The 11234-nt window shown below is 41.3% G+C and overlaps 1 pseudogene across 1 annotated transcript; it reads right to left on the minus strand.

The window, feature by feature from the left end:
• Positions 1-2164: 2164 nt before the first annotated feature.
• Positions 2165-2853, minus strand: LOC308626206 (DNA-directed RNA polymerase II subunit RPB11-like; annotated as a pseudogene). Its single transcript has one exon. The product of its transcript is annotated as a DNA-directed RNA polymerase II subunit RPB11-like (transcript).
• Positions 2854-11234: the final 8381 nt, after the last annotated feature.

The following is an 11234-nucleotide window of genomic DNA, read 5'->3' on the forward strand; positions in this document are numbered from 1 at the left end:
ACAGATGAAGAAATTAAAGCACAAAGTTAACAGAATCCACTGAAGGTTATATACCAGGAGGTGAGGCAACAAGGCTGCAAACCCAGGCTCTCTTGCTCTAAAGCCCAAGGTTTTCATAAATGAAGTACACAGCCTCCAATTTCAAAGTGCTGTCCCTGGTTCCAGGGCTTTGAGAAAAGTCTATTCAACATCTTCTTCTATGCACATTTTATGTGGTGATATGACTCCTGTTTCCCCAGACCTCACGGCGGGAGTATACACCCTGAAGATGCTGTGGAGAGATGAATTTTGTCCCATTTAGTTCAGGAGCCACATGTTTCCAAACAGCCATCATACTCCTCTCTCTCCACTAATCCCATCTGTGCTGGCCACAGCTGGAGTCCCTGTGATGGGTGTGATTCTGGCCTCACTTCTACACAAACCATTGTTGCTCTGAATAGGAAAAATGGTCCTTCTCTTGACATGATTAAAATTCCCAACACAGAACAGGAAATTTTTACCTTCTTTATATCACACTCCTACACACACACACACACACACATTGTTCAGCTCATTCTTTGACTCATTTTAGTTTTCAGTTTTACTCCAAATTTGGCGCAAGTGCTTGGGAATGGGAGAAAAAAGCTATAGAAGAAGTTGTGTTTGAAGAAAACACCAAATGGTAGTTGTTAAATATTGTGCTCAGAATAGAGCCCACCATCACCCCAGCCCTTGCCCTCCCACCTCCATCCCCTCCTTCCTGAATTTTCATCAGTGTCTCTACACAAAGCTTGTGTATCACGACTCTCATGTTTGTCTGGTAAACTTCCCAATGGCAACTGCAACCCCTCCACCACCACCCCTTCTCCATATTTAGTGTGAGGCTTGGGGATTGAGATCAACCATGAAGACCTTGTGTTCAACTATTTCCTCTCTGGGAAAGCTGTTCAAGTTCTCGTGGAAATGAAGTCCTCAGCAGCACCCACCTTTGAAAATCCATCCAAACTTGAAGAATATTCATTGATCAACCTTAATTCAGAACAGCTATACCACTGAATTCCCTACTCAGGGGCCATGGGTGGGATTTTTAACCTTAAAGGAAGCACCATGTTCTTCTCTTTCTTGTATCATTATTTCATGCTAATCTTCTGTGCTCCAACCTTGTCTTTCTAGTTTTTATTTTAATAGTTGCATGAGATTACATTACACAAATAAAAAAGTAATTTATATAACTATTATTTAGTTGATGAAGATTTAGGATTTATTTCTGTCCAGCTTCAGCTTATTTTCACTAAGGAAAAATTACTACCATGGTATCTTCATAAAGACAAATTATTGAAATATAATTAATCCTAGCTCTCTAGAAAAAAAACTACCTCTATGAAGTAATGATTTCCTGCAGTATCTCAGAGTATCAGCTAACAGCTTCCAGGCCCTATAACCAGGTCTGTAAAACTAGGTGGGTTATGTTAAAAGTTACCTACTTGTTAATAATGAACTTATTAACAAGAATTTTCCAAGCTTTGTTCACTTGGAAATTCAGGACCCATGAAAAATCTAAGTGTGGAAATTGCTTAATAATCCAAGTATTCATAGAATTTCACAATGGTTTTTGATGTTGGATTATTAACCTTGAGTTTGAGAGAGAGAAGTTCTGATGATGGCTTTCCTACTCTATTGCTATCACCACCTAAGGGTGTTGACCTTCTCCCCTACCCCACTGCTGAGGTTTTGGGGTTGAATGACCAAGGAAGGCATTCAAAGGCACAAGGCCCCTGGGTCCAAGGCTGGAGCCTGAAAGGAGAAGCTGAATCATCCATGGACCACAGTTTGGGAACAGTGCTCCATGGGTCCAAAAATGACAGTGGGGAAAGAAAGGCTGAGGACCACACCCCAGGAGAGAGAGGGAGAAAGCAGAAGAACATGGAACCATGAAATGGGGTAAGAATTCCAAAGAATGAGGTGCTAGTCAGGACAGGACGTTCAGAACCGGTATGAGAAGTTGATTGATTGATTGCTTTTTATCGGTGACTATTTTTATTAAACTCCACTATGGAAGAGAAACCTGGGGAGAGCTGTTTGTGGGCCCCATCAGGTGTCCCTATGCTGAGGCAAGCAGGTCCGGCAGCTGAGGCTTCTAGAGCAGAGACTCTTAGAAGCACATGGGCTTTCAGTTTCCCTCTGCTTCAGACACTGCCTGGCAGCCGCAGGTTCCCAGTGTTTGTCCAGATGAGTTTGTTCCTGCCATGCTCTCAGACAGAAATCTGGGTCTCCGGGCCAGGACGCTTTGAAGTGAGGCCCCCGAGTGGTTTTGGAACAGGTCATCTACCTCCGCTGAACTGACGGTCCATTGCTGTGAAGTCACCTCTGCCTCCGCCCACAGCTGGGTCTTTTCCTGCCACACTTTATTAGGAAGGGGAAACAGACTCTATGTACAGGACACATCGGTGTCAGGGGTGAGGGGCTCGCTGGAATTTCTACAAGGAGGCCCATGTCTGGAAGAAGTGCTCTTGTCCACCTGGTGCCTGGAGAAGGGCCAGGTGCAACCCACTACTCAAGTCCTTCTTGCTTGTCTTTGATGGCCAGCCGGACGTGCTCTTCCAGCAGGGAGAGCTCACAGAAGAGGTCTGTGATGGCATGGGTGAAGGCTGGCATCCAGTGTGGTCAGCACATGGATGAGGGTCTTGTGCTGCAAGGCATGGGGGCCTTTGTAGCCAGCAAACAGCACCTGGGGGGCCTTCAGCAGCTGCGATCTGATGATGTTTCCTAGCGCGTGGTCTTCCTTGTTGGAGGTGAACAAACAGGCATCGGGTGCCTGATCTTCTTCTCATCCTCGAAGAGCAAGAATGACTCGAAGGTGGGAGAGGCATTCATCTTAGCATCTTAGCAGCCTCAGAAGCTGCAGCTGCCGCCGCCACCACAAGAAGTAGACTTGAAGCATCTTAATCAGGACCATAGCCTGGTGCTCGGTTAGCAAGTGTAACTACAGGTGAGTGATGATCTATTTACATAACAACCTGAAAGTAATATAAGATCTCAAAAGTGTTTCCAAATTATCCAAAATAGTTCATCCAATCGAGGATGCTAGTTTGTGTAACATGTGTCTGAATGCTTTAAATGAAATTTTAATATGAGCAAAATGTAAAAGCTAAATATAAAAACAAAAACAAAAGAATATGTGGAAGACTACTTGTACAATTTTGGTCAAGGGAGAGACCTTAAGATAGGTGGAAGACTCAGAAAGAAATGTAGTTATATTTAACTGTATTTGAATATATATATTTTATATATACATATATATGTATGTAAAACATATAGAACATAAATATGTAGATGTATGTATAAAACATATATATGTATGTAAAACATATATATATGTTTTACATACATATATAGTTTATAATATAGAGAGAATTATATATACATTCTCTCTATATTATATAGAGAGACTATGTTTGTTCTATAGTCCCTAAAGAATACTATCTGTTTTGTTGTTTTAGTTGGGTTGGGCTAGACCACAAGGACCAGATATTGACCCACAAATCGCAGTAGTGTAACCCAGTAAAGGCTTCCTTTTCATTCACATCCAGTCTGATGCCATCAGGAATCTTCCCCCGCCTGTGTCTTCAGCAGGACCAGAATCCCCAGCCACTGCAGCAGGGAAAGGATGAGGCCGTGGGCAGCCTAGGCCCAAAGCCAGCCCTATGCCTTTTGCCCCTAGTCCATTGCCAGAGTGGTCGTCTAGGCAAACTGAAGGCTACTGCCTAAGGCAAATTACCCAGCTGGTTAATAGCAATTCTCATTTTCTAAAACACATAAGGGCATATAACTTTATTTTGCTTTTCTTTTCTTCTTAATTTTATTGAAGTAGAGTTGATTTACAAAGTCAAGTTAGTTTCAGATGTACAGCACAGTGATTCAGTTATATACGTTCACGTATATATGTACACACACACACACACGTATATATTCTTTTGCAGATTCTTTTCCCTTATAGGCTATTAAAAAATATTGAGTGTAGTTCCCTGTGCTATACAGTAGGTCCTTGTTATTTATCTATTTTCTATATATAGTAGTGTGTATGTGTTAATCCCAACTGCTTAAATTATCCCTCCCCCCTTTCCCCTTTGGTAACCATAAGTTTGTTTTCTATATCTGTGGGTCTATTTCTATTTTTAGATAAGTTCATTTGTATCATTTTTTGTGTGTGTGGATTCCACATATAAGTGATATCACGTGATATTTGTCTTTCTCTGTAAGGACATATAACATTAATAGTGAATATGATTTCACTCTACCCTACACATAGTTCTGAAAGATACTTTGCTAAAATGTTTTAAGCCCAGACAGCTAGCATTAATGTTATTAGTAAGCATTATTCACCAGAAATCGCTTGAAGTCTATTATATTTATTCAATCAATTCACACCCCCAGCAGCTGGGTAGCCAGCTTACTTCACTATAGTTGGATGATGTTACTTGTTTGTTTGTTTGGCTTATGTGATGAGTTAAAATTTTCATCTGATTTTTGTATAGTTTGCACTTCTGATTCACTAGTGAGGAAGAAAATCTTTATAGTTTATTTTCTTTGTTTTTTTTCATTTATAACTTGCTTTTTCTTTTAGCAGTCATTCGTATATTAGGAAGAGCAATTTGTTATGTCTTCTAATTGCATATATTTTTCCCAGTTCACTGTTTTGCATAAGATATGTATTAAATACATACATACATGCACATATATGTGTGTGTGTGTATATATATATATATATATATATATATATATATATATATATATATATATATTTCTATAGAGAGACAGGTTAAATCTGACTGTATTTTCTAAGTTTCCTACCTACTACCTTAAAATCTTCCCCTTGACCAAAATTTTACAGATATTCTTCTACATATTTTTTATCTCTTATCTTTTTTAGTTTTTATATTTTATTCATATTAAAATTTCATGTAAAGACAGAGTCAAGGGGGAATCTCTAGAAGCCAGTCACCCTTTTAATTTCCAGGATTTTCACCCACACCTTCATGTCACTCCTTGCCCCCAGGTCATTTCCTTCTAATCAAAATACCTCTTCTAAGTGTTTCCATTAGTATATTTGGAAATAGCAAACCACTTTTCTCTTATAATAGTCCATAGAAATTTTTCTTGACTTTCCTCAAGTAAATTAAAAAATTTTAATTCAACAAGCACTTACTGTCTACTGTTGTCTTCTCTGTGTCCAGTGTTGGGGAAACATTGCCAGAGACACAAAAAGGGGTTTATGTGCCACAGTGATTTCCTGCAGGCCCTTCCAAACTCGTCAGATGAGATGTGACACCTGAAACCAAGACTCCACAGACTTTACAGAGTTAAGCTTTACATGAAGGGGCCAATTTTTCATCTTCTAATCATCATTTGGAATTTGGTGGTGGGAAGGGTAATGGCAAAAGAATGTCGTATGGGGGAAGGGATTGTCTTTTCTGTCCTCTTGTAGGAAAAATAAAATAAAATCTAATTTTCACTTCCTTTTTTTTTTCAGTCTGTATGCGGTTTAGAGGAAGGAAGTGTTTAGGGGCAAAATCAGTTTCCTAAGTTTTTAGAACCAAAACACTTAGGAGACTGGCTTTTTCTTTTGCTAAAACAACAACTGCAAACGGATATTTATATAAAGAGTTCAGTCAAACCTAACAACTTAAGAGCTTATTTTTAGATTTCTGCTTGGCCAAGGAGGAAACATGATAAATGAACCTTATGTTCTTAAATGGGCAAGCAGTTGAACTCAAAATATTTGAGCAATCTGACAGAAGTCACCAAAGAACACAGCTTCCTTAGACATTGTTAGAAATCCCCAAACAATGACCCTATTACCACTGCTTTCTTTTCTTCCTTTTTTTTAAAACTTACTTTCAGTTTTAGTACTCAGGATCTTTTTAATAGTTTTGAAGATACCAAAACAAAAGAATAAAGATTATGTAAACATAGAGATATAAATAGAAAGTCCAGTAACTCTGGGTGAGCAGGCACAGGGCTATGCTCTCCACTATGGAGTCCACCAGCCACACACAGCTCACAACCACATGAAAGGTCCTAATGGAGCCGTGCAGAAGTGATAACTCTTGAAGTGTGAAAAGAAGACTATTTTCTGTGATTACATATTGAATGGTAACATCTTAAAGATGACTGGCTAACTTAAATATATGATTAACATTAACTGCACCTTTGGGGGCAGGAAAGATCAGGAGTTGGGGATTAGCAGATGCAAACATATAGAATGGATAAACAATAAGGTCCTACTATAGAGCACAGGGAACTATATCCAATATCCTGTGATAAACCATAATGGAAAAGAATATGAAAAAGAAGGTATATATACTGAATCACTTTGCTGTACAGCAGAAATTAACACAGCAGGACTTCCCTGGTGGCGCAGTGGTTAAGAATCCGCCTGCCAACGCAGGGGACACCAGTTCAAGCTCTGGTCTGGGAAGATCTCACATGCTGCAGAGCAACTAAGCCCGTGTGCCACAACTACTGAACCTGCACTCTAGAGCTCATGAGCCACAACTACTGAGCCTGCACGCCACAACTACTGAAGCCCACACGCCTAGAGCCCGTGCTCCACAACAGGAGAAGCCACCGCAATGAGAAGCCCATGCACCGCAACGAAGAGTAGCCACTGCTCGCCGCAACTAGAGAAAGCCTGCGTGCAGCAATGAAGATCCAACGCAGCCAAAAATTAATTAATTAATTAATTAATTAATTTTTAAAAAGAAATTAACACAGCATTGTAAATCAACTATACTTCAATAAAATGAATTTTAAAAATTAATTGCACCTGCTTCCTTTTTTTTTAAATGTGACTACCAGAACATTTTAATTGCATATGTGACTCAAAGTCTTTCTACTGTGTAGCCATGTAGTAGGACAGTGGAATTAAGACTGGGGCTCTGAAGTAAACCTACCTGGATTTAAACCAGACCACAGATGCCCCAGCCGTATGACCTAGGTCAAGTTAGGTGGGCAATCTGTGCAAGATGTCTGTTATGTAAATTGTGAAGGATAAAATATTCTGTCTCTCATATTGCTGAGTGAGGATTAACTGATCAGAGCCTGGTGAAAAGCAAGAGCTCACTAAAGCTCGGTTCTGTTATTCTTACTTCAGAATCCAGAAGAGTGACAGAGATTTTTCTGCATGAAGAAACTCTCAAAAGGAATGGAAAAAATAAGTTAAAATCAGGAATTTGCTGAAGTGATGCTTCCCCTCTCCCCCTTCCTCATCTTCCTGCACAACCAGTTTATTGTATTGAGAAGAAATCAAACCATCCTTCTAAAAATGGCACATATTTGGGATTTGTAGATTCTCTAACTAGGTATGTTTGACCCTCCATAGTTTGACCCAGTTCTCTGAGGAGGCCAAAGCAATTACACAAAACTGCAGATGTTTCCTTTCTATGGGCACATCTCATATACATATATACATGGATCTGACTTTAAAAAATTAAGAGCATGTATCTGATGCCCCTGAAATCATGGGTCATACCCTGAAAACAGCAGTAATAGGTACTTCTGTTGAGCTCTTGCTATGTATTTAACATCACCCTTCAGGGCTTTGCATGTTTTTTTTTCATTTAAATTTACACCACAGCTCACTGAAGTGGGTATTATTATTTTCTCCATCTTATGGTGAAAAGGTATCTCAAAAAGGTTAAGTAATTGCCCAAAGTCACATAGTCAGTGGTGGGCAAGGATTGATTCTCACCCAGGTCTAGCCGTGGACAGATATTTCCAGTGGGTCTTTTCATTTCTCAGACAACTGTCAATAGGTCTGCATAGCACAGATCACAGCCCTGTGGAGAAAAAGAAACGCCCTCAATCTATAGCAAAAATATCAGATTCGTGGAAAAGGAATACTTATTAGAGTCATCACATTGTTTCTGCCTGAGCATGGCTTCAGAAATTATTTTCAAAATTTCCTGTAGTCCACTCAACATGATGTCTTTGAGGGAAAGCCCAGAGTCACTTATCTCTGCTGTCATACCACATAAACCAACACTGAGCACTGAGTGCCTACTTAATGACTGTGGAATGAATAAGTGTGTGATTACGTGTGCCACTAGCCAGGGCTTGTCATCTGAACCTCAGAACACAAAAGTCTTTTGAGTGAGTATTATTCAATTCTCCCAAGTATGTACATAACAAATACCATTCTAAATCCACAGGAGAGAAGTTGAGTGCTTACATATAATGGATGCTTTAGGACATTAGGGCTTAATTCCCTCTTGGAACCCCATGGAGAACCATACTCAGATTAAGCCATAGTCATTGAGGGCCACCTTAATTTCAGTCGGGGGTGACAAACGACAGCCTGGGATAAACGTGACTCATAGCCTGTTTTTATAAGACCTCTGAGCTAAGAATGCTTTTACATATTTACTCTTTGTTTGTTTGTTTTTAGTAAAGGAATGTACAAGAGACCATATGTGCCCTGCAATGCCTAAAATACCTACTCTCTGACTCTTTGCAGAAAAATGTTGACCCCTGCCTGAGGTCAGAGTGGTTCTATATTCAAGTAGAGTAGGCTTAACTTACCTGGAAATATTTAGGAAGTCCTCTATGATCTGTGGTCCCCAAACTCTTCCTTACCAATCTATCTTCAGACGTAAAATTCTTATCGGCTTTCATTGGTACAATGGCACCAAAACAACAGCCTTGTCATCTTCATCCCTGACCAAAGGCCCCTGTAAAAAGGCATGTGTCTCCCAGCAGCTCGGCCTAGAGGGTGATGTGATGCCTTGGGTTTTGACTGACATGAGTTCCAATCTCAGCTCTTATTAGGTGTTGCTTGTTGGGTGGGAAAGTGGAGCATGTCAGTTAGTTTCCTCATTCACCAGCCATAAGGACAGTAGACTCCATCAATGTTGCTTCTCAGTATACAGCATGTGTATTGGTCATCAACTGCCGTGGAACAAATGACCCCCAAAAGTAGTGGTTTAAAAGAAAAACCACAACAGCACTTACTATGTCACCGTTTTGTGGTTCAAGAATCCAGGCATGGCTTAGCTGAGTTCTCCAGCCCAGGGGCTCTCACGATGTCAGTGAATCTGCAGTTCAATTGGGCTGAGACCTGACTCCAAGCTCTTCACGGGTTGTTGGCAGGATTCTGGTCCTTGGCAACTACTGGTGGCTTCTCTCAGTCCCCTCCCCAGGACCTTCCCATAGAGCAGCTCACAGTAAGGTAGCTGGTTTCATCAAGCTGAACAAGAGGGAGAAGGAAAATGCAGCAACACAGAAGCCACGGTCTTTTGTAAACTAATTTCAGAAGTGATATTGCCTCACCTCTGTTGTAGTCTATTCATCAGAAGCAAGTCTCTAAGTCCAGCCCAGGCTCAAGGGGAAGAGCTTACAGCAGGGCATGGCTATCAGTATGGAGGGCTGCCTTACATCATGACTGCCACAAGGCAGGGAAAACAAAGCGTGAATCCAATTGGCCGGGTGGGACCAGAGGAAAGGCAAAGCCCAGTGGTGCATCTCAGGAGGACATGTGCTGAGCATCACAGCTCTGAAATAAAACAGAAGTGAACACACTCTCTTGTTCTATGACTTACAAACTGTGCATCCGTGGACAAGTGACTTTGTGTCTCTGAGCCTTTGTTTCCTCAACTATAAAATGACGATCATAATACCTACCCTGCAGAGTAGATGTAACGATTAGATTAGATATGAATAGAAAGCACCCAGCCCAGGACTTGGCGTACGGTATATGGCCAATAGCAACAGTTATTATTTTCCTTCTTACCTTCTAGTCTATCAAACTAGCAGTCAATACTTTTCAAATCTCAAAACTCTGGATGAAGAAAATGACACCCAGGAAAGACGCTTCAGAGAAAACCGCACTGCAATAAAAATCAGACCTTACATCAGTTTTGCACTTTGCACTTAAAGTATTTTCACGTGTTTATTTTACTTGCTCCTTGCAAGCCCTGTGTGGGCAGCTTGCAGCTTACCTAGACTCATATTTGTAAAATGGGAATACCAGGAAACAGAAAGATTACATGACTTACCCAGGATTGTGCAGTAAAACAGTATATAGGGAAAAGATCCCTGAAAAGATGGGGAGGGGACCAGGGGTGTCTGGTGGCTCCAGGACCAAGGACAGGCTGGTGCCAGGAGGGCCAGTGAGGCAGGGGGCCATGTCGTCAGGAATCCTGAGGGTCCCCCAAGCCAAACAACAGAGCAGACCAATGAGTCAGCAGCCAGGAAGCAAGTGGCAGTCAGGGCTTGCCCAGACCAGAGCTCAGAGCAAATTCGTAACAGAAAAAAAGGCAGTCAGGAAATCACCATGCAGCGAATGCAGAAGAGCAAGGCTGGCCAAGGCCAGGAGGTGACGAGTTGGGGAGCCTGGATGGAGAACAAACAAAGGGGACTTGGCGGCCGAGGGAGCTTCAAGTGGAGCTTTGATTGCCAAGCAGCAGCCAGGAGGGCACTGGGACGGTGGCATCCCTGGGGTGACGGGCTTGGAGAGGTCATGACCACAGGCTGGTGAGGGCGGGGTGGAGGGGAGGGGGCGTGGGGCGGAACTCTTTCTCGATAGTAACCTGGTTCCGGAGGCTACTCATCTGATGACACCACCAGATTTGTATGTTAGAAAACTCAGCTGGCGTCAGAAAAAAGGATGGAATCATGGGGGAAAGATTTCAAACAAAATAACTTATTCCCAGAGAAGGATCTGAGAAAAGGCTGTACCAAATCAAAACCATCTAATTGTAGGCACGTTTTTCCACTGGATGCTTCCTACCTGGTTCCACAGTTAACGCATTGTTAGTGATTCCTGTCTATTTTAGGCTAGAAACCACTTTAATAGGTACCCTGGATTGTGAATCCTCTTCTGGATGTGAGGAATTATGATTCACTTCACTTATTCACTAACTTCTAGAGACACACTGCGCTGGGGTTTGCCGGCCACTGGATCTTTTTTTTTTGTTATTTAGAATTAGGTTTATATTCTATTTCAGAAGTGATAACTGAAAGAGAGTTTGTTTTTATGGAAATACTGAACCAGAGAAGAATTTTTTACCATTTGTCAGTGGCATCTGCCAGTCTGCTTGGCAGTGCATGGCAGCAAATACCTTTCTTGCTTTATAGAAATGACAGATTTAAATATGACTTCATGTTAAAATGCATTGGTAAGGGAAGGAGATACAGATCACATGTATCACAAGCACAAAAGAGCAGAAGAGGGCTATACCTGACACTTTTAACACAGC

This window comes from Mesoplodon bidens (genome assembly GCF_964165515.1).
Source record: "Mesoplodon bidens genome assembly, chromosome: 12".
Taxonomy (NCBI): domain Eukaryota; kingdom Metazoa; phylum Chordata; class Mammalia; order Artiodactyla; family Ziphiidae; genus Mesoplodon; species Mesoplodon bidens.